Below are 24,348 nucleotides of genomic sequence, written 5' to 3'. Positions count from 1 at the left end.
TTCATCACATTTTAACACAGTTCTAACTCTACCTCAGATATAAATGTGAGCTCCCAAACCCAGTGCAGCCTCCCAGTCCTATATTGGGACCAGCCAGGTGATGGGGATCCCTTTGCATTCTTACAGGAGCCTCAAGGCCACCAGAACATTTACTGAGCCGCTGGTGAGCTGCTCTGTGTGGCTCATGGGCTAAATTGGGCTGAACGCTGCGTGAGACCAGTCAGTAATTAAGAATGCCAGAAACACAGCACAGCTTGGCAATGCCAGAACCCAAAAGCTGCGGTTAAATAGGCTGTATAAAACACACACACACTAAATGTTTAGCAATGAGAGCCTCAAGGTGACAGCAAACGAGATTTAGTGTTAGAAAAGTATAGGGCTCTTTTTTGAGCAGGAACACACAGGAATGCAGTTCCAGCTGACGATGTCAGGGGTTGTGGCCTGATATGCAAATGAGTCCCTGCTGGGCTTTTCCTACCAAAACCCTGCGCGGAACAGTGGGGTGCCTAATATGCAAATGAGTTCCTGCTGGGCTTTTTTAACAAAGCCCTGGGTCTAACAAAGTATACCTAATTTGAGGCTGTGTAGAGTTCCAGGTTGAATCCCAAAATCTGTTGATGCAAGGACTGAGGTTCTTTTCCATGTTCCCCTGACCCAACCAGTGTCTTCTGACCATGGGAAAATTGTTGTCCACAGTTGCAGGACCCATGAGGACTAGTAGCCATGTGGATCAGATGACTGCCTAGAGGAGAGAGACGGGAACAAAATGTCTTTTTCTCTTTCCACCAGCACCCACTCCACTAGTACAAGAAGTGGATTTTGCCCCTTCAGAAGGGATTGCTGAGGGGAGGGTAACATGGTCAGGATCCATGACCATCTAGTATCTTCCACTGACTGTTGATGGAATCTAACTGAAAGGATACGGTGCGTTTGTGTTTCCTTCTGGTCATTTCAGTTGTGATTTTTTTTTCTGGACCAAATATTCAGGCATTGATCTAAGGAACTGTCCTGCAGGATTAATACATACAGCATTTCCAACATAAACAAGGGATTTTAAGGCCTTTCAGCCATAAGTTCTCTGTGGTCAGGTGCTCTGTAGTTCCACTGACATGCAGTGACCACTGCCCATTCTCATTAGAAAGCTAAAAAACCAAGGACAGTAGATTCCCAACTTACAACAAATACACAATGCTAATGCAACACAAACATAATTATAAGTTTACAAATGCTCATAGACAAAGGGTCTGTATTAGAGATGTGCACTTTTTTTTTAACTGGTGTTTTTTAGTTCAGGTCTTTTGGACCTGGGAAAATTTCTGCATTTCCAAAAAATCCTGGATCCCAATACCAGTGCAGGGGTGGCCAACGGTAGCGCTCCAGATTTTTTTTTGCCTACAACTCCCATCAGCCCCAGCCAGCATGGCCAATGGCTGGGGCTGATGGGAGTTGTAGGCAACAAACATCTGGAGAGCTACTGTTGGCCACCCCTGCAATATGGTGTTCGGACCAGGGATTTTTCAGGAATTCCAATTTGATGGGGTCCAATTGACCCAAGAAGAAAAATACCATTGAAAAAACCCCAAAGCCGCAGGACCTGCTGTGCCATGGGAGATTGCTTCCCACAGTGAGCAGATCCTGGGTGGGATGGCTTCTGCAGCCTGGTTTAAACTGGGGTGCAGGAGAAGCCTGTCCCAAGATCTGCTGTGCTGTGGCTACCAGATTGCTCCCTGTGGCAGCCCCAAGAGAAACCGGCCTCAAGTGGGAACAGTCTGCTCTCCCCCTGACAAACAGCTGAGAGGAAGGAGCAATCTGCCTCTCTGCTCTTTTCAGACCTACCAAATAATTCCTGAATTTATCTGGGATTTTTTTTTGGGGGGGGGGGGGTGTTTCCCCAGGAAAACCCGGACACGTTTGGGATGCTAAAATGCAGCCTCCCCCCCCCCCCCCCAAAATACCAATAAGTATTTTGGGGTATATTTTTGGCTCAGGTAGATCCAAATGCACACCCCTAGTCTGTATTCAAACCACTCTCCTCTTGTTTTTTTTTAATGCTTGGCATGCTAGATTTTCATATTTAATATTAAACATTTCAGGAGCTGATATTTCTTTTGTTAATAATAAAGAATTTCTGCATATTCATATGGTAATAGGGACAGACAGGTGACTGCAAACACCTGGAGAAGGTGTTTTTTGCCTTTTAGTTTGTAAACCCCCCTCCCCCATGTTTTTGTTACCCATCTGAAACCAGCTATTTGAGTGGCAGAACTAGGACACAATGAAGAGCAACACTTCGCTGTCTGTCGCTGATAGCCACCCAAGTGACAATCTTCTTGGGGCAACTTGGGGTCTTAGGGCTGGAAGCCCCAGGGTGTGTGTTTCCCCTTGGAACTGTGGCCAAACCAGAGAGGTGTGCCTTGTTTGCTCATGTGATAACTTATCCCAGGATAGGAAGACAAGTGAGCCAAGAGCCTCTGATTTTGCTAAGGGATCATGTCAACTCATTCCAGCTCCTGGTTCAGTTCTTAAGGAGGTAAACAAATCAGCTTGAAAAAAGTGTAGGAAATGTTGCTTATGATTTGAATCTTAGTCTTTTTATCAGTGTGTGTGGGTGAGTCTGATAACTCCCCTGGTCTTTCTGTTGTGTTAGATCAGGGGTGGCCAAACTTGAGCCACGTAGAATAAATGTCAAATGTTTGAGAGCTGCAAGACAGGAAGAAGAAGGAAAGCAAATAGAGGAAGGGAGAGGTGGAAAGAAAGCAACTTTAACTTTAAATGCATTCTCCAAGCCACTGGCTGGTTTGGCTTGAAGAAATGGTTTAAAGAGAGAAATGCCCTCTCCAAGCCAGCTGATAGGGCAGTGGGGGCTTCGAGAGCCACACAATGTGTGAAAGAGCCACATGAGGCCCTTGAGCCACAGTTTGACCACCCCTGTGTTAGATGATCCTTTTATACCCCAGCTTTTAAAAATGTACTTTCAGCAAATCTCATCACCAGAATAATGGCTTTCAGGGTTTTTTGCCCCCCCATGTGTTTTAACTTCAAACACAGCAATAATCTATTCACTATGAGTTTTTTTTTTAAACTGTAAGATTGATGAGTTCAATACTGGCTGGAGTTTGGCTTTGTGATAAAGGATGAGCATTTGATTGGAACATTCCACCACCACCACCACCCTTTGGTGCCCCTTCGTGAAAGGGTGTAAAATTGTTCACACAGAGGAGGGTGTTGTACAGAAGAGGGCAGCAGAGCTAGATGGATTTTGCCTTGCCTTGTGATGTCACTTAAAGGAGCATAGTGTTAATTATTCCCAGAAAACACAAGCCCAGCAAGAGGGAGTATCGCCCTGTTGTGCCGCCAGTGGGAATGCATCCTCTCTCTTCCAACTGTCAGGAGGGGACTCCGGTGATGTTGTATGTCCCAGTTTGCATAATGGTGCTGAAACAGTAGCAGACTGGGCCTTTGAACAGATGTGAACAAGCATGTAACAGGCAGATTTCTTAAAATGCCATTTTTGACATCAAGATTAGAACCTGATGATATAATGTTTATAAATGAAAATCCCATACAAGTAACACCTTTGTTGTTAGTTAAAATACAAGAATATGGAGAATTGACGGGACTTTATATTAATAAAGAAAAATCAAAACTTCTATGTAAAAATATGCAAGTAAGCAAACAAAAGGAATTGCAGAAGCTAACAGGTTGTGAAGTTACCTCTAAGGTAAAATATTTGGGTGTGGAGATAACAATGAAGAATATTGAGTTGTTTAAAAACAATTATGAGAAGCTATGGCATAAAATGGATGAAGATATGATAAAATGGAATAAACTTAATTTGTCATTGCTTGGCAGAATAGCTGCAATTAAGATGAATATTCTGCCAAGAATAATATATTTGTTTCAAACTATTCCGATTGTGAAAGACAGTAAACAATTTAATAAATGGCAAAGGAAAATTACAGCGTTTGTGTGGGCTGGGAAGAAACCAAGGATCAAAATGAAAGTTTTAACAGATGCAAAAGAGAGAGGAGGATTCCAATTACCGGATTTAAAACTATCATGAAGCAGTTTGTTTAATGTGGATAAAAGAATAGATGACGCTGTTAAACAAAAAACTCTTAGCGTTGGAAGATCATGGAAATAAATTTGGCTGGCACGCTTATATGTACTATGGGAAAAAAAAGATGGATGGTTTTTTTCTCTCACCATTATATAAGAAACAATTTGCTAAATACATGGATGAAATATAAGAAATATGGGGATGAGAGAAAACCATTATGGATAGTGCCAGCAGAAGTAATAAAAATAACAGCCAAGACAGGTGAAGAAAAGTGGTTGTCATATAATCAACTATTAAAAATACAAAGTGGCAAAATAGAATTGAAAACTGCCGAAGAGCTGAATAATAAATATCATTGGTTCCAAATGCAACAAACAAAGAGCTTGGTGGAAAATGATGTTAAAACTGAAGGAATAAGAAAAGAGCAAACAGAAATGGAAAAAGTTCTGCTTGGAGATAATTAAAAATTAATTTCAAAATTATATAAATTACTTTTAAAATGGTCTACGGAAGATGAAGTAGTGAAATGTCAAATGATTAAGTGGGCAATTAATGTAAATAAAGAAATACAGAAGGAAACTTGGGAATATTTGTGGAAGAATTCTATAAAGCTTTCGACATGTCATAGTATTAAAGAGAATTGTTTTAAAATGATGTATAGATGGTATATGACTCCTAAAAAGTTGGCAAAGATTAACAATAAGATGCCAGATAGATGTTGGAAATGTAAAAAATATGAAGGTTCTTTCTACCATATATGGTGGGCTTGTGAAAGAGCAAAAAAGTATTGGCAGATGATTCAACAAGAAATTTCTAGGATCTTGGGATACGAATTTAAGAAAGTTGCGGAGACTTTTCTGTTGGGATTACAAATGGAAACATTTCCAAAAGAAGATAGAACTATAATTTGGTACTTGCTTTCAGCTGCTAGGACATTGTATGTGCAGTATGCTCAGTGGAAGCAAGAAAAAATACCAGAAAAATGGGATTGGATTGTAAAAGTTATGACATGGAGTGAAATGGACAAATTAACAAGAATTTTAAGAGACTAAGAAGTTTTTAAGAAGGAGTGGAAAAAGTTTAGAAGATATGTAGAAAAAGAGTGGAAAATAAAAGGACATTGGACAATTTTTGATAATGATTAAGTCTTAGAAGGAAGAAGAATATTAATCTTTGTTTTTATTAGTTAAGGGTACCTTTAAATGTTAGTATTTTAAGTAAATAACACTAGCGGGGGTCAAGTAATGGGGGGAGGGGTGGTTAGAAAGTAATATATGGGATAGATAAAAAGAAGTTATTAATTATGCAAAAAATAGATATTGTTACCATATGTTACTAAATAAAATTGTTTTAAACTCAAAAAAAGATTAGAACCTGATGCATTCAGTAGGGCTCTAGTTTACTTGCGTAGGTGCAACAGCACAAGTCAGCACAGAACCCATTTTGCATTTTAGAAATACAGCTTCCCAAGTGATTGTTGTAGACTGAGCTAAGCATCGTTCACTGAGTCACCTTTGTGGTTGACAGCTACAATGTTTTTTTCACTGAACTACACACTGGTGACTGCTGTAACAAACCAGAATATTAGTACGGCATAATTTTTCAACCACTTTCCCTCTGAGTCATGACTATCACTTTTGCTCATGATAAACAGCTGTTAGTTATTATGGATAGTGTATTGCCTCTAAGCAGTGGTGCACATACAAGGGCCCAGTGCAAGAAGAGCGGTCATCTCTTGTCTCCAAGGTCATTCTGTCTTCCTGCGGGGAAATGTATTTTGCCCTGGAACACAACTTCCTCAAGAGAGACTGAGGTCTCTAAGAAAGTGTCTGAGCCGTGAAAAGTCAGTGTGAAATGCCATACCCAAAGGGAGTTACAGCAATGATGTGGAGAACCTCTCTATAGCTCACAGGAGACACTTGGTGGCCTTCAGATGATCCCATGAAGGAACATGCAGAACTGCTAGATGTGTATGAAAGAGAGACTGAATCCTGTGGATCCTCTATACAAGGCAACAGGCTGTTAACAGAGAGTTGTGATCAACGGGGGGGACGAGACTCTTTTGGTTTCCCTCAAGATTCCTTCGGAGTTTTGTGTGAGGGTGGGGGACTCCAAATTTTTTTAAATTTAAGTTTAGGCTAAATCAGGTGATTCCAGAGAGATAATCGTGTTAGTCTATTGTTGCAATTGTTGTAGGTGAGAAGCTGTTTTAAGTGGTGGTGTGGGCTGACTGTTAGCAATGAAAGACCTCCCCCCCACCATGCCTCCGAAAGAGAAATATCCAGGAGAGGTATGGTTCCTAACCTCTGACTAGGGTTGGGGGTTCCCCCCCATCTTGGGGCCTTCAATCCACCAGCACAGGATTGGACAACAGGGGGAACCTCACCCCGAAGAGCTCTGCCAGTACCCAACGTGCATGACACAATGATGTCACCCAGGAGTGACGCAATTGCATGGGGGGATACTCTAGCATTTTGGTTTAAAACTCTATGCTGCCAAAGTATTAGAGTGTCCCCACGCAGTGTGCCCGGCGCAGTTATAACACTTCTCAGTGACATCATCACATCATGTGCATGAGGGAATTCTCCCCCCACGCTGGCATTTGGGTAAGACCTGGCAACCCTAAGTAGAGGCTGTAGGTCATTGATGGCACATTGGAGTGGTTTTAGTTGTGGGCTGTAGGTGATAATCAGTGGTGTTCTATAGTTGCCTATAAATTGTGGAATATGATTTCATCTTTGTAGCCATTTGAGGAAGTGAGCTCTGACTCGTGAAAGCTCATGCTGGAAATAATATTGTTCATCTTTAGCCTGGACTACTGTTTTATTTAGATCAGATGACACATGTACAGAACTCCCAAGATAAATTTGACTTATCATACTGAATTTCTTATGGCTTCCCTTGGAATGCCTCACATCTTTCTTATGAGAAGTGCCTCCCAAAAAGTGTTTTGCGGTTGCTGTAGGTGACACTTGAAATAAGGCCTTTGCTTTATTTCACTATATCCACATTTTTGGCTTATCAAGGCTTTTGCAGGTGCCATGACAAAACAATGTTTATTCACACCCAAAGAAACGATTGTAAGATTCTTACTGTGCAATCCTAAGCAAAGCTACACCCTTGGGAACATGGGCTTTGGAAGGGCCTGACTCTGTTTAGGAGTGCAGGTAGTGGGATACAAGAGAAAATTTTTCACTGATGTCCTAAGCAATTAAACGTTCACTTAAAACTTATGGGACAGTATTCATTCTTTCTTAGGTATCAGTTCAGGCTTAGAACAAACAGACAAAAACAAGACCAGCAAAAATAAGCAAACCAGAAAAACTACAACCGCTCACAGCTGTAGAAAGGCTGTAGAACTGTATTATGTGATTATGGAATCAAACCGATTCCCCACTAGGCTTGTTCTGTCATCAGAGCTCTTTTACCCCTGATGCTTCCGTTCGATTTTACACATTACTTTTATCAGCTGCTATTTTCCTGCATTTCCCCCCACACACCTTACCACTGGAGGGCTTTTTTAAAAATCAACTTCTTTTGTACTATAGTGTTACAATGTTATAAGGATCTGTGGCCATGATCTGAATTACATCTTTTATTTTTTTTAAAAGGAAGTTTTCAGTCACTTTCGTTGTAGAGATATAAGGGGGAAAGTGTCTGCAACAAAAAGGACTAGAGACATCCTTTTTTTTTTTTAAAGGTGCAGATTCAGAAGAATAGTGGACTGTGGCCATGAATCCTATAAAATCATCATAATGGGGGCCAGTTTGGTGTAGTGGTTAAGTGTGCAGACTCTTATCTGGGAGAACCGGGTTTGATTCCCCACTCCTCCACTTGCACCTGCTGGAATGGCCTTGGGTCAGCCATAGCTCTGACAGAGGTTGTCCTTGAAAGGGCAGCTGCTGTGAGAGCCCTCTCAGCCCCACCCACCTCACAGGGTGTCTGTTGTGGGGGAGGAAGATAAAGGAGATTGTGAGCCACTCTGAGACTGAGATTCGGAGTGGAGGGTGGGATATAAATCCAGTATCATCATCATCAATGTTATAGCACAACAGCAATTTTTTAAAAGCAGAAAAAGTCCTCTAGCGACATGGAGCAGGGCTGAGGCAGGGAAAATTATGCCAATGTGGGTGGGGCCTTAAAAAATATACATCTGTTGGTCCACGTGACATGCACATCTACTTTGACTGGAATCTTCCCAAAAAGATCATATCAAACTAGGTTTGGGAAGGGTTTGAACACAGCAGGGGAAACCTTGATAGGGGAATGACATCATATAGATACTTTTAAAAAAAAGAAGCAACAACACTGCTCCAGTTTGAATGCCAAACCTCAAGAAAACCTCCATGCAAAGGCAACCTTTAGTGAACAATCTCTGTGTTTAGTTGCGTGAGTTAATTTCATCTTTGTTAATTGGCTTGGTTTTCCTTTGATACCATGGATCATGGCATCTTACTGTAATGTTTAGAAAACATGGTGGGAATTAAAAATGCTGCTGTCCATGGATTTTGTTCTGGCTGACCACCAGTTTCTCTTGGAGATGCCTTCATCTGTTTGGGACCTGTCATAAGGACTCCCCTGGAGCTCAGTTCCATCCTTAGTTTGCCAATATCTACATTGAACTGTTGAATGAGATTATCTGGAGCATTAATGATGGCTGTCACTAATTTTCTCCTGGCTCCCAGTTCTATACTTTGGCTGAAGTTCTAAGGATGTTTTCTTGAGAATAAGCCACATTGAATAACATGGGGCTTACTTTTGAGTAGATCTGCTTAGTCTTGTTTCATAGAATCATAGAGTTGGAAGGGACCTCTAGGGTCATCTAGTCCAACCCCCTGCACAATGCAGGAAACTCACAAACACTTCCCCCTAAATTCACAGGCTCTTCATTGCTGTCAGATGGCTAACTAGCCTCTGTTAAAAACCTCTGAGGAAGGAGAGCCCACCACCTCCCGAGAAAGCCTGTTCCACTGAGGAATCGCTCTAACGGTCAGAAAATTCTTCCCAATTTTGAGCCGGAAACTCTTTTGATTTAATTTTAACCCATTGGTTCTGGTCCTACGTTCCGGGGCCACAGAAAACAATTCCACACCATCCTCTATATGACAGCCCTTCAAGAACTTGAAGATGGTGATCATATCACCTCTCAGCCGCCTCCTCTCCAGGCTAAACATCCCCAGCTCCTTCAAACTTTCCTCATAGGACTTGGTCTCCAGACCCCTCACCATCTTCGTCGCCCTCCTCTGGATCTGTGTTATCTAAGCTTCCAAAAGCTTATGTTGATGTCCTAAATCAGTGTCTGGTAGCTGCGGACAGTGGCTGAGGAGGAACAAGCTTGAAGCTGAATCCAGACAAAACGAAGACAGTGCTAGTTAGGATGGGGCAGTTTCTAGGATTTGTTTTGCCTGTTCTTGAATTAGGAAAAATCAGGAAATATACTCACAGGAACTACTGTTTATGTGTAATTTTGCCCTTTGTTGTGAAATTCACAGACTCTTATCACATAGCTTTGTTGTGAGGATAAAATGGAGGAAACTTCAAACTCTGCCAACCTGAACTCCTTCAGGGAAGGATGCAAGGCAAACATGAATAATAATGTGAAATAACTTCAGTTTTGAAGGCATGTTTTAAGTTAATTTAACCTCCACATATTTTATACATACATCACTGAAACATTTATGGAGAGAAGATGAATTTCACTAAAAAGATTTGCTTCAGCTGCTCAGTTAAACTAAGTGATATAGTGAATGTTTTAAAGGCTATGAAAGGAATGTGAGCATTGGAGTGGGATGCCATTTGCTGACAAGGGGGAGGAGGAAAAATAGGCATCATAGAATCTTAAGAAAGGTGCCAGTGGAGCGCGTTGAAGAACCCCTTCATATATTGAGGAAACAACAATGAACAAGAGCAGAGTTTTCTCAAGGGAAAACCGTGGGAGTCCTACCAATGTAAAGCCCAGAGTAGAAAAGAGCAAAATTGGAAGCAAGCAAAATGCCCAGCAAAACATCATGGGAAGCTGGTCACGCACTGAAGGCAAGTGCCTTGAATACATGCCTTGCTTGGGAAACACATTTCAGGAAAATTTCACTGCTTTGGAACCAGTCTCTGTGCTAAAATCACTACGTTCCCCCCATGTTTAGAAATGTCATGACAGCTGAAATGCAGTTGACCACACACTCAGTATTAATTTCCTGCAGTGCGCTTGTACTGATACCATAGCTGCCCTGGGAACCAGCGTTCAGTTAAGCAGTGGGGGTATAAATGTGGGCTTGTTTCCAACAGAACATCAGTGAAAAGGGCTGTAAACGTGGGCTTGTTTCCAACAGAATGCCGGCGAAAAGGGCGCACAGTTTTCCAGTGTTCCTCTCCAACCCTGCAGTCTCTTCCGAAGTCCAGAAGACTATCCCAGGGGTCACGTGGACAAACACCTGTGCAGAGAAGGAAGGAGAGTGAAATTGCCTTGTCTTTTCTGCAGGGGTCATAGAAAGGATTGGAGAGGCAGAGAGGAATTCAGGAAAATCAGTGTTCTGTTGACACTCTGTTGGATCCCAGCCCTGTTGAAGGGACAGAAGAAGAGGGCTGACACTGGGCCTCATTGTCTGCTTTTTGTCCAGATTCTAGACATGCTACCTGAAGCATATTTAGGTCTTTAGCAAGCCCAGATTTCCAGCTTTCATTTAAAAAAAAAAAAGAAACCTCTAGGCCTTGCAGAGGTAAAACGTGCAAGCTGTATTCTGCCTGTTCATTTAATGGGAAACAAGCCTTTTATTGTGTTTGCCAATCAGAGAAGCCGCAGCTCTGATTAGCATGCTTGCTGCATCTCTTTCCAGTGCAGCTGTTGTGTGGGAAGAAGCTGCATGTGCAGATCCAGGCATGAGCCAAGGCCAGGTAAAAAGGGGGCCTTCTCTGACCCTTCCCCAACGGTTTTGTGCTCGTTGCCAGAAACAGACACAAAGCAGCTGGCTAACAGCGTGAAGCAGAACTTTTCAGGAGCGTTTTTGGAACAAATACCTGAGCTTGTCCAAGTCGCTGTGCAGATCGTAGTTTGCTGGGCTGCATGCTGAAGCTTTGCCAGCTGCCCGCAGAGCAAGGGAGCTTGGGAGAGCACCCACAGTTCTCCTGGCAGGCCATTGCATTACATGAAAAATATGAAACGGAACCTACAGAATTGTAAGAGAAATGGTTTGTATTGCCCAGCTGAGGACAGAATGCAGTTGTTTGTCGAAGTAGTTTTTAATGTTCTTGCTTTATGTGGTGTGATTCCATCCCCCGCCCCCGGTAGATTACATCAGTTCTCTGAACAAGAAGAATCATCTGAATTTAGTTAGATTTTGTAGAGCTGCAGTGACACGTCTTTCATCTGGCACCCAACAGTTACATTCTCCGGTTGTTTGGAACAGGATCTGAATTAAACTGGGGATTTTTTAATTTGCTTCATTTATACCCTGTCTTTCTCCCCAATAGGGACCCAAAGCAGCTTACGTAATTCTCCTCTCCTGCAAGGTAGGTTAGGCTTGATTGCATGTCTTACTGGCCCAAGTTTCCATGGCAAACACGTAGCCATGGTGGGGCACATAGGAACACTTGCCTCACCACTTGTGGCCCACACCCCACAGCTCCCGCTGCCCCTGCTAGGTAGGCGCCATCTCTCTGTGGGCAGAGGTCACGGATCAGGGCTGGAGTCCCACCATGTGACACTAGCCTCAACAGTGGTTTTAGCAGCTTAAATATCAACCAATGATTGTTTCCATGGCGCGATGTAGCCAGGAGCTCCTACATTTGTCTGGCAGAAGTTTTAGCTCTTTAGCGTTATCTGGGGTGCACAAGGAGGCAAGCTAGAATTGTACCCTGACTGGCAGTTGTGCAGACCTGTTGTTTAAATGGGACAAAATACCAGGACCCAAATGTGATTGTGGTGCAGCCCACCAGACTGTTTTCCATCTGTCACAGGAAGGTGAGCATCGTGCTTTCCAGGGAGATGTGACGGAGCTCTTTGAACTCTCCCCAGCTGCGATTGAGTGAAAATCTAGATATTAATATTTAGGGGGCTTGCCCAGTTGCTCTGCATATCCATTGTATCAGTTTGGTTCCATATTTTATATTATGATATGTTCTTATATGTTTCCTGTGTGTAACTCTGCTGTATGATAAATCATAAATCACTTTGAATGAGAACTAACCAGGTTTTGTACACAGAATAGCAGTACAGGCCTTCAAATATAAATGTTCTCATAATAAATATGCAAAATTAAATCTTTTTATCACATAGAAAGCTGTCCAGATGCTTAACATGCTTTGAACACTTGAGAGCATTGTACAAAATGCTAAATGTGCCCATTTAAAAGGGTAGGGGTTTTTTAACACTTGTGGATTAAAAGTGTGTTCTCCTTTAGAAGTTTCATAAGCGTAGAGGGGAGGCTGGAACAGATTGGGGGGGCAGGTATGACCTGTGCACAGGTGCCTGGAGTAGCTCCTGCTGCTTCCTCATAATTAAAACACATAGTGAAACTGGAATAAATTATGTAAAATAGTAAAAATTGCCAAATCGTTCAGCTTAAATAAGGCAAACTTCATGCAGTTGCTCAGTTTGCATTGTGTGTATCGATTGCAGGACATTGTACCTTGGAGGGGCATGGGCAGAAGGCATGATGGTTTTTCCACAAGGGTCTCCTCAGAGACCTGTATATAGTTTCACATTAATAATACTTAGGGGGAAACAGCAGTTTGGCATCCCACAGTCCCATAGTCAGTCAAGGTAATCAAATTTGATTTATGAGCTTTTAGCCTACCTTGGATGCTTGGAATTCAAACAGGCATCATCCAAGTCTCTTCTCTAATGTCAATACTGCTTTTTGAAGTCAACCCTGATGGGAGTGAGCATTAACACACATTAAAAATGTAGTCCCCTGTGCAAGCACCAGTCGTTTCGGACTTTGGAGTGACGTTGCATCACGACATTTTCATGGCAGACTTTTTATGGGGTGGTTTGCCATTGGCTTCCCCAGTCATCTACACTTTCCCCACAGCAAGCTAGATACTCATTTGACTGACCTCGGAAGGATGGAAGGCTGAGTCAACCTGGAGCCGGCTACCTGAACCAGCTTCCGCCGGGATTGAACTCAGGTCGTGAGCAGAGAGCTTAGACTGCACTATTGCAGCTTTACCACTCTGTGCACACATTACCTAGTCCCAATAGTTTGTGAGTCCTGACCTTGATAGCCCGAGCTAGCCTGATCTCTCATATCTTGGAAGCTAAGCAGCAGTTTCCCTGGTTAACATTAGTTTGGGAGACCTCAAAGAAATACTAAGGTTGTGATACAGAGGCAGGCAACGGCAAACCACTTCTGAACATCGCTTGCCTTGAAACCCCTACGGCATAAGTCAGCTGTGCCTTGATAGCACACAAAAAATATAGTTTGTGAATTGATTCCAGGAATTGGAATACATCCTGCTGTTGTCAAAGTGATGCAGTTGGAAATGACATCCCCGTTAGGGCCTGGCCAAGACGATGGGCAACAATGCTGAGGTCCAAATTCGGAGCGCTGTATTCTCCAGCTCTGGTCATTACTCTTGTCATTAGTAGCTGTTAGGGACAAACCAAAGAATATAGGCAGGCAGAGTGTACTTTTGCCCGACAAAGACAAAAGGCCAGACTCTGAGTAATCGGCTGGCACATGGCAGTGGGTTGCAGGGACAGATGCTGTGCAGCCCTCTTCCTTGAACGCTCGCACACCAAGACGGCTTGCTAACCAGCCCCATAGCTAGGGGCCGTGGGAGGACCATGGAGGACGGGGCCATGGGGGTGAGAACAGGAAGCTGGATAGGCTGGGGGCTACTCCTCTTCCTCCCCCCATGTGATTTAGAGCCAGCCAAAAAGATGATTGGCTTGTCCTTTAAATGGCACGGGACAGGCAGTGGCTGCTCTTGGTGCCCCTCCTGTGCAATTAAATTGCACTGGAGTTGGAGGGAGAGGGGCAGGCAGCTCTGGGATGGGGGGTGAGGAGCCCCAAAAAACTATCAGGGGGCCAAGCCCCACGGGCCTGTTGCTAATCCTCCACCCATCCAGCACCTGCGTCAAGCCACGGCACCTCTGACCATCCTTGCAGTCTCTCTTCCAGTAGTCTCACTTTGCACTTAGGCTAGATTTCTGTAAAGGGTAGACTACAGTTCTCTTGCTGTGTCTTCCGGGTTAAGGTTAATCAATTCGTCAGCCACAGAGGGAAGTGACAGGAGAAAGGAACAGGGGGTTAGCCGCAAAATGGGTACTGTTGTCATGCTGGGTTTTTCCTGCTCTTGATGCATTTCTTGGTTTTGCCCACACCACAAAAGCATTCCTCTGAAATGAATCTCCCTGGCTGCTAGCAAATGAGGATTAACTATTTTCCTGCCGCAGCTTTCTTGCATAGAACACACAATTCAGTGCAATCCTAAACATGCATCAGAAGTAAATCTCATTGCGTTTATTAAGACTTACTCTGCAGTAAGTGTATTTAGGACGGCAGCCTTATTCAAGTTACTTGGTATTACTTAATAATAACTTTATCTGTTTTCTATGCTATGACTGCCTTAGTACACTTTGTTAATTTATTCATTTTGCTGGGCAGATGCTGGCGATTCAGGATGAGTTGGTTTTGCAGTCCTGTCTCTTTCCTGTCTCTGTTTTAAGAGTCTGGGCAAAGATGACTTCGACCCTCTTGAGAAAATTCAGTCCAAATTCTTGAGAGCCATTTTCCATTTTCCAACCTGTGTTTCCAATGCAGTACTATGCTTGGAAACCGGCTTGCTAAGGATAGAGGCTAGGGTGAGCCTACTTTCAATCATCACTTGGCTCAATCTCAGCCATTGCCCCACGAATATCACATCACTGATTTTAAAGGATAGATATTGTTCCTCTTGGGTTAGAGCCATTCATCAGAAATTGTCTATGCTTGGCTTTTCACCTGAATCTCTCCAGTTAATGGCCCTGGACCAAGCCAGGGACATAGTCAAGCAGAGATTACAAGACATTGAGAGACAGAATGATATTGCCAAGGTCTCAGATTATTTAACTCCCCCCCAAAGGAGATATGTGCTAGCTCCAGCCTCCTATCTCCCAAATCTAACAATACCATCCCACAGAAGGGCCTTTTCCATGGCCCGTTGCAATATCTTTCCTTCGGCAGTCCTTGAGGGCTGCTTTCTTGAGGGCTGCTTCAAAAAGATGCCTATGGCTGAGCGGGTGTGTCCTTGTGGTGCAGATAAAGTGGAAATGATTGACCATGTGTTGCTTGGGTGTGGCCTTTACCTAGGCATACGTGCCAGGTACATTTATTCTTTGTTTGAGGGATGCCCGGGGTTCTCTGATTATAAAATCAGAAATATGCTGTTATTAGATTCTAACCCCCAATTTACATCTAATTGTGCCAAATTCTTGGCGGCAGCTAGGAGAATTCGTGAGGATTATGTAACAAAGGGGTCTTGAAACTGTCTGTTTTTAAATTGTTTTTGAATATTCCCAAGCTTGTATTTTACTTTACCTTAATCCCTGAGTACTCTGTATACTACCAGAAATGCTTTTAAAACTGAAACAAATGTTAATCAGTGTATTTTAGTTAATATTTTACTGGAGCTGTATAATCTTTTAAATTTTTATCTGTATTTTTTATATCATATGTTTTACCTTTTTAGGTCCCTCTAGATTTTTACAATTTTTCTGGGGGTGTTGTTGGTCTGCATTGTACTGTGCATTTGGTCATGGACCGTAATAAAGCAAATTGAATTGAATTGAATTGAATTGACTCATACTGTAAGACTTCGTTGGGTCAACATAAAAGGAAGAGGTGTTTGTATTCTGGTAATCTGCGCATAATTGGTTTGTAGGCCCGATATTGCTCTCTACACCATGTGTTGTGGTTTATGAGGAGCTTCAAATCCGCCCCTTCCCCAGTCACCATTGGTGTTTTTATTGTCATCATGTGACAATAAAAACACAGGTGACGGTGGAAAGGTCAGTAGCAAAAGCTCCAATTTTAAAACAGTGCTTGGTTCTTTAAAGTATAGGAGATAGTAAACGATTTGTGATTGTCATGCTACAGTAACTTCATGCATAATAAAATCAAGGTATTGGATAACTGGGCAAAATGATCCAAATTTGTACAGCATGCTAATCATGATTTGAGAACTCATTAATTGATTAAAGAACTTAATCTTTTGTGGTCCTTGTTGTGACACACATACTGTACGTTATACACTTGCAGTATGAACAATAGCACTTTGGAGGGTTCAAAATATTTTTTTCTCTTGATGTTGCCCATACCACAGTCTTGTAGAAAAGGTTAGTATTATTGTCCCCATATTGCAAGTGGGGAGTACTCGTTTTGCAAGAAGCCTTCTTGCCCCTTCCTGAGTTCAAGGCAGAGGTGTGATTTGCACCAGAGGCTTCCTGATCCACAGCATGCATACTTGATCTCTGTATTTCATCAGCTTTACAGATGCTTGGGAGCCTTGCGTTCACTTCTTTCAATCACGAACAAAAAGATACTCAGCAGTAATTTGTAACCTTCTGGCTCGTCAACTGCATTTGGCTTGGTGGGTCACAAGCAGTGTTCCCTCTAAGCTGAGTTAGTGTGAGCTAGCTCACAGATTTTTAGCCTCCAGCTCACACATTTTTGCCTTAGCTCAGGAAAGATGACCCACAGAGCACAATAATTTATGCAGTAGCTCACAACTTTAATGCCAGGAGCTCACAAAGTAGAATTTTTGCTCACAAGACTCTGCAGCTTAGAGGGAACATTAGTCACAAGCTATGGTGGATCATCATTGTGGGGTCCAGAAAGTGGCTCTGTTGTGCAGACTAATCAAAGGAGAGCCAGCTTGGTGTAGTGCTTAAGAGCAGCGGACTCTAATCTTGGAGAATCGGGTTCGATTCCCCATTTCTGCTCTTGAAGCCATCTGGGTGACCTTGGGCAAGTCACAACACTCTCAGCCTAAAAATAAGCATAGCTTGTCACCTAATGGTGCCAAACAAGAGTTACAGCTTCAGGTAGCCAACAATCCTTTGGGATTTCCTGACTATTCCAAACACAATCCCATACAATAATTTAATTTAATTTTTATTAATCATGGTGAATGGCAAAGAGGAAACTGCAAAAGATCTGGTGAGATTTCTTGAGGCCATTCATTAGTAATCAATCATTAATTTTCTAACAATGATTTTCTGGCAATGATAGTAAGCAATCATTAATTTTCTGACAAGTATTTCAGGCAGGCAATACACTCCATGTACCTTATCTCTGTAGCTCTGTGCCACCCCTGTGAGGTAGGTAAGTATTTATATCTCCATATTGCAGATGGGTGGTTAGACAGAGAGAAAGCAACTAGTGATCAGGGCTGAGGTGAGGCTGGAGGTGTCTCCAACCAACCACATTTCTGTCTTTCAGGATCTGAGCAATACTCTGCCACATCAAAAATAACTCTGAATATTAAAAAAATGTTTCATCTCAGTTACAGTTTCGTCCTTGCCAGACACATACATATTTATCAGACAGATCAGAAATAACTGTAATTCTTCTTACTCAAATTCCCATCCAAAGCAGTGTAAGCATTGGAACACTTCCCTTTTGTTTAGCTGTGGTTTGCTGTGTGTGTGTGTTTAGCTGTAGGTATATGATGTAACATTGCTTCTAAGCTAAAAATAATTGGCTAGCAAAAAAAAAAGCTAACGTTTTAGATCTTGATCCCCAAAATCTTTGTTCATAAGTTCCTGTCCCTTGATTCCTACATGGTATTTTCCAAAAAGCCATTTAGAAACCTGTTTCTGACTCAGCTGCTGGCTAAATTCCTTTTCTGAAGGCACAGTATTGAAACCACGTGTCTGCATTCACTTTCAGTGGGCTCCTTAAGTGTGGTGATGAGGTTTATAATATTTCTTCCCTTGAATCCTTATTCTTGTCTTACTTGGGCTAACCACACACACGTGGCTGTTTTAAAAAAGCTCTGTCCACAGTTTGGTGGGTTCCATTCACATCAGATTCATTTGGCTCTTGCAACTGAATACATATCCAGAACTGTTTTTTCGCTAAGGAAAACATCTTGAACAGCACCTGCTTCCAGAACTGTAGGGCTTCATGTTGGCCAGAAAGCCTCATAAGTGCATATTTCACCAAAGCTTTCTGGGTAGGAAATCAGGCATGTGCCATAGACTGGGGGGCCCCTTCCCCTTTATTCTCTGGTGCAGAAATACATCCTTCCCTTCCTTTGGAAGACCAACCATGGTGAACCATATCTAGCTTGAAGCAACATTTGCCACCCTCCTCCATCTTTTGAACACACTGGGCTTTTCTTCATTCTCATTTTCCTTGCTTGTGTGTTCTTGTTGCTTTGGGGTGGTTGTTTTCTTCCCCCGTTCCATACATATTTTGCCCCCTCCAGATTCAAACTGCAGGGTTTTATGCCAGACATAAGCGATGTAATATCGAGACAACTACTAGGGGGAGTAAACTACGTGCAGAACAGGGGGGAGAAAAACCCTGAAGACACAGGAGTCACCCACATGAAGAAGATGAGAATGTGGGAAAGCCCGCTGAGTCAGTAGTTCAGTCCAGTTGTCTGGCTGCACCGTTGCGGCATCCGCAAAAGGTGAAGGAGACCAGAAGAGCACAGGAATCCCCATGAGATGCTGACGGATGTCTTTCTGAAACAGAACATTTTTTTTCCACTGGGCTGCTTCACACATTGCTGCTTGAGGAGAAAGCACTCAAAGGCAGCTTGAGACGCGTCTGAGTCTGTGGTGGGCAGTGGTTTGCAGAGATTCTGAGTCCCCCTGAAACAGATCAAAAAGCTAAATGTGCATGTGATCAGTGATTAACTGAGAATGTAGCGTAATGACAGTCATGTGCCCACTTTGCGCTTGTTGCTGGTACAGTGAGGAATGAGAAGAGGTCTACCTCCGATGGAATAGCTGGGAACAAATCCTGCCAACATATATGTACCTTGATAGTTACTCATTTGCTAAACTCCTTTGCATTGGCCGTCCCTAAAGCGGTGTATGCATGCAGCCAAATGACACCAAAAATTCATAGTGAGTATCAGCCAACTGCAAACAGTCCTACCCACATATATAGAATTCACTGCCACATGGAATGGTGGTGGCTACAAGCACAGACAGCATCAAGAGGGGGATGGAGATACATCTGGAGCAGAGGTCCATCAGTGGCTATTAGCTACAAGATATAGATGGAACACTGTATCTAGGGCAGTGATGCTTTGTATTCTTGGTACTTGGGGGGCAACAGTGGGAGGGCATCTGGAGTTCTCGCCCCACTGGTAGACCTCCTGATGGCGCCTGGCTTTTGGCAAAGAGTGTTGGAGTGGATCGGCCACCGGCCTGATCCAGCATGACTTCTCTTATGTTCTAACTGGAGTTAATTTCGTAAAGCAGAAACAAACAGAATCTTTAGGGTTTGTAGAATCTTTCGGGATCAAGTGCCATGTTCTACTGGAGAAAGTTTTCCTTCCAGGCGTTTCGTTCTCAGCTGCGGAGAACATCCTCAGTGGCGTTGCAGCCGGAGCAGGCGCTCAGACCTTCTTGGCTGCTGTGCATTGAGTGAATCTTGTTTGCAAACTTCTGGAACACTGTGAAGTAAGAGGGAGCCAAAGATGTAGCACACAGAAGAGACCTGCAAAGGTGTAGCAGCAGCCAACAAGACTGGCCTCTCCACCTCAGACAGACCTGCAAGCGAGACTGTATTTGGAAATCTTAATCATTGATGAACTGAAATAAATAGCACTTTGAATTCCATGTATTTGGTATCTTCATGAATGTAGTGGAAGGACCTACTTAAGGACCTACAGAAAATAGTATTTTGTTACTGATACCACAGTTGTTTTCTTGCTTTGGCTTTCACACATTTGTTCTGTAGTTTCTCTCTGTTATTGCCCTGGAAAGGGAGGCAAAGGCAGGTCTTGGGCCAGGGAGAGTGAGGCTCAAGCAGTGTGCTTTCTCCTCCAGAGGTTAACATGCAAATTCTTAGGGGGGGGGGCGGTTTGCTTTCTACAAAGCTGCACAAACTTTTCAGGCATCTTCCTACATCTTCAGATAGGCCAGAGCGAGCAGAGGATTCTGTGCTGCCTGAGAGTAGGGCAGGCAGGGGTGAGTGCACAAGGAGAAGTAGAGAGAGACCGTTCTGTGGAAGAACACCTCTCCTGCATGCTGAGGGGTCTTGAGTCAGTCCTCACCCGCTCCAGGAAAAACAAGGGAACTGGGAAAGACCCCTGCCAGAGGCCCTGGAGAGTGGCTGTCAGTCAGAGAAGATGTGTCTCAGCCGGGGCCCCTGTTTACCTAACTGCAAACCAGACAGGTCACGTTCACTGTCAGCACTGCAGGAGTTCTTCATGAATTGGGATGTACTCCACACACATACAAACCCAAAATGTGCAGCATTCCTGGTCCCATGCTGAGTGTGGCGTCCAGCTGTTACACCATAGCATCCCTGCGCCTGTGATGAGACACATCTGTCTAAGAGGCAAAGCCCCTCGGTTGATGCCTTGAGCCAACACTGAGTGGGGGATATAAAGAGGGAAGAATAACAACATTAATGCTTGCTGCAGAGCGAGTTGGAGCTTGCAGAATAATTTCTGCTGGAGCATCAGTCTTAGCAGCCTCTGTGTGTGACTCCACTGCATATGTGAGGGAGTATGTCAGAGCACATATAGGTATTCATGAGCCTCATTAACACATTGAATCAGGTTTCAAGTCACCACCACTTTTTGCTGATGCATTGAGGCATTCTACAGTTGTCCAGAGTGCCCGGTTGTTCCTTGTTCGTTTGGCGACACTGGGTGGGTATGAGGAGGAGTTATGCCAGCAGGTACCATCTTCGCTACTGGCGGGGGGGAGCATGCTTTAGATGAGACATTGGATTTGGGAGAGCTGTGGTAGTGCTGAACTGCAAATGAGGAAAGGAAATTTCACCTCTCTTTCTGTCTCAGCCCCCCACCCCACCAATTATGAGGGCTAATAATCACCTGCCTCCCTTGCCAGGTTGTAAGGATTGCCAAGATAAATGTGAATTGCTTGGAAAATTTCAAATGTACTGTATAAATTCAGTTCTGATATTCTATGTCCTGTAATTCTTCAGATTTTAAGAGGCACAGAGGGAAATGTTAGACTGTTCTGACATTTCCAGAAGATCTTCAGTAAATGTACACGTGGCATACTAATTTCCATCACTAATATAGACGAAAGACATTGATTGTGCCTTAGGTGTTGATATCTCCTGTGGAACCTCATGTAGTTCGTAAGCCTTACCAGTAAATTACGTTTTTCTTCATGTGTGAGGAAATGAGTGGAATGCTTGATGGAACATTGGGTCTTTTAAAATATTATTTATACACAACTATCAGTGTATGTGGTACCTCAAAGGTTAAATTAAGAAACAAAAAAGACCAGCACCTGTATGAATAGATTGTTTATTTACTACATGTTTATCCCCATCTTCCTCCAGTGACCCAAGGTTGGTGCACATCAGTCTCCTTCCTCCATTTAACCTTCACATCAACCCTGTGAGGTAGGTTAGTCTGAGAGTCCAAGGTCATCCAGTTTGTTTCCATGACAGGATGTTAATTTGGACCTGAATCTTCCAGCTCATAGTCTGACAGTGTGAGAGTCAAATGAGATGTGGAGAGCTGTGGTCAGCACTTCCCACGAGTCTTTCTTTTTCAAAACAAACAAACAATCAGCAGCTTCATGTGATTGTTCTAACCCCATCAGATCCACAAGTACTGGGCCAGTAGGCTTGCCAGTCCCCAGGTCTGGGTAGGATATTTCCCAGCTTTTCAGGATCCTCCCCACTGCCACCCAGCTGGCCAATGGGGAGAAAGCCCGTCCCCAACAGCCACCATGTGCCTTCAAACCTTGGCAGGTTTAGAAGAAGATAGCAACTGTGTTTCTGAATATGTGTGTGTGCCTTTAAATCTCTGCAGGAAAGCTACAGGGGGGAGGATCAAGCAGACAGAGTCATCTTGCTCTCAGTCCCCCTGTTTGTTTGGAGGACAATTCCAGCCCCTAGACTGTTCTTTCATTTTTTATTATATTCAGCAACGTGAGTAAATTGCCCCAGTGAGATCACAAAGTGTGTGTTTGCTTTTTGGCTGTTTTGTGAGGGTATGTGTGTTCACTTTCATTTAGTGGAAGTGTAGCTGCTGGAGGATGAGGAAATGAAGACTGTGTTCAGGAGAACTGCACTGCTGTATTTTTATTTATTTTAGGGAATGGTAAAGTCTCCTGACTCCACCTCCAAAGTTCCTCAGTATTTTCTGAGTTGGACCTGGCAACCCTACAGGCCTGGGCAGGGGGTGAGCTGTGCCTGTCTGCTCTGAGACCCACTATAGTGTAGCAGGACTAGGATCCAGGAGACCCAGGTTCAGATCCCAAGTCTGCTAGGGAAGCTTGCTGGTGACCTTGGGCCAGTCACAAATATACCCTCAGGTTAATTCTACCTTACAAGGCAAAAATCGAAGAGAGGGATGATGTTGCAAACCCCTTTTGGGTTCCCACTGAGGAGAAAAAATGGTTTACAAATATGTAAATAAATAAAAGAAATTATCTCCTGTGGAGCTAATTGCTATCTGAGGGAGAGAGGAGATCAGGATAATGGGATCCAAAAGAGAGAGTTAACACTCCCTCCCCCTCAGTGCCCCTTCCCCAATCTTGGGGAGATTTTAGAATGGGCAGGCATCCAAAGGTGCACATACACACACTCCACATACACTCTTGATTTTTTCATAACGTTTTATGAAGCTTGGTGATTTGGTATGAGAATGGTTTAAAAGTAGACTGTAGGAAGGAGATTTACATACACCGGTGGGAGGTTTCCTTGAAGTTGTTTATTTAATTGTTATTTCACTTTTCCTTAAAATCAAATAAAGGAGAGCTATAAATGACAGAGAAAATAAATACAGAAGCTTGGTTTAAAAAGCAAACAGGCCTCTTCCTTCCTTTCTGCCTTTCGAACAACCCTTCACAACCACCTGCCCTGCTTAGTGCCATGCCTTATTTTTGTTCTCCATTTGAGTTTTGTCTTAGTTTGTTTCTTTTTTCTTCAAATCTGGGTTTATCTATAGAAAAAACTCCCTTCTCTGTACATGGCTTTAACGTGTGGATTTCATGATACACTTTTTTTTTTTAAATTCTGCTAAGAATTAAATACAGCGATTTTATTAAGCTTTTAAAAATTTGTCTGAAATTCATTTTTAAAACAAAATGTGATTTGAGGAGGAAGAGCTATTGAGATGAAGGCTCTGCTTCCATCACCCCCACCCCAGGAGGTCTCTTAGCAGGATGCCAGAGCCTTCCGGAAACCAAAGAGGGTCAGGGGCCTCTTACTTGAAACTGCTCCTGAATGACTTTTCCAAGCCTTTGCTTTCTTTTCAGATTTTGCTGATGTGAGAGTCAGTGTGGTGTAGTGGTTAAGAGCGGTGGACTCTAATCTGGAGAACCGGGTTTGATTACCCCTTCCTCTCCACATGCAGCCATCTGGATGACCTTAGGCCAGCCACCGTTGTCTCAGAGCTGTTCTCTCAAGAGCAGTTCTCTCAGAGCTCTCTCAGCCCCACCTGCCTCACAGGGTGTCTGTTGTGGGAAGAGGAAGGGAAGGCAATTGTAAGCTGCTCCGAGACTCCTTTGGGTAGTGAAGGGTGGGGTATAAAACTAACCCTTCTTCTTCAATGCTATGCATTTTTGTTGCTAGTCTTTCCACTTAGTTTTTAAGTCATTTATATGTAATTGCTACAGAAATGAGATCAAGAATTGGGTACATTCCCTGAGAAACATGAGAGGCAGTGTGGTGTGGTGCTTCAGAGTGTCTGAGTAGGATCTGAGAAACCAGGGTCATGCCATGCAAGCTCACTGGGTAACCTTCAGCCAGTCATGCTCCCTCAGCCTCACCTACTTCACAGGGTGGTTGTGAGGATGAAACGGAGGAGAGGAAAACGATGTAAGCCACTTTGGGTCCCCATTGGAAAGAAAGGCGGGGTATAAATGAAATAAATAATAAATAGAAACATTTCACTCGGCAACAGAATAAGGCCCAGAAGTAAAATTGATTTTGAGTTGGATTTGCACAATGGAGAAGCGAGACCGAAAGAAGGGTTTTGGAAACAAAACTGTGGTTGCAAAGTCCAGTTGTTGCATCCCTACTCACCTTGTGAAAAAAAACAACAACAAGCCATTCTTGCCTCATGACCAGCCTCAGGGCTAGGTGTGCAGGGGGGCCCTGGTCAGGAAACGGGATGCTCAGGACTAGCGATGG

This window comes from Heteronotia binoei, chromosome 14, assembly GCF_032191835.1.
Source record: "Heteronotia binoei isolate CCM8104 ecotype False Entrance Well chromosome 14, APGP_CSIRO_Hbin_v1, whole genome shotgun sequence".
NCBI lineage: Eukaryota > Metazoa > Chordata > Lepidosauria > Squamata > Gekkonidae > Heteronotia > Heteronotia binoei.
Note: the sequence above shows the minus strand (reverse complement) of the source record.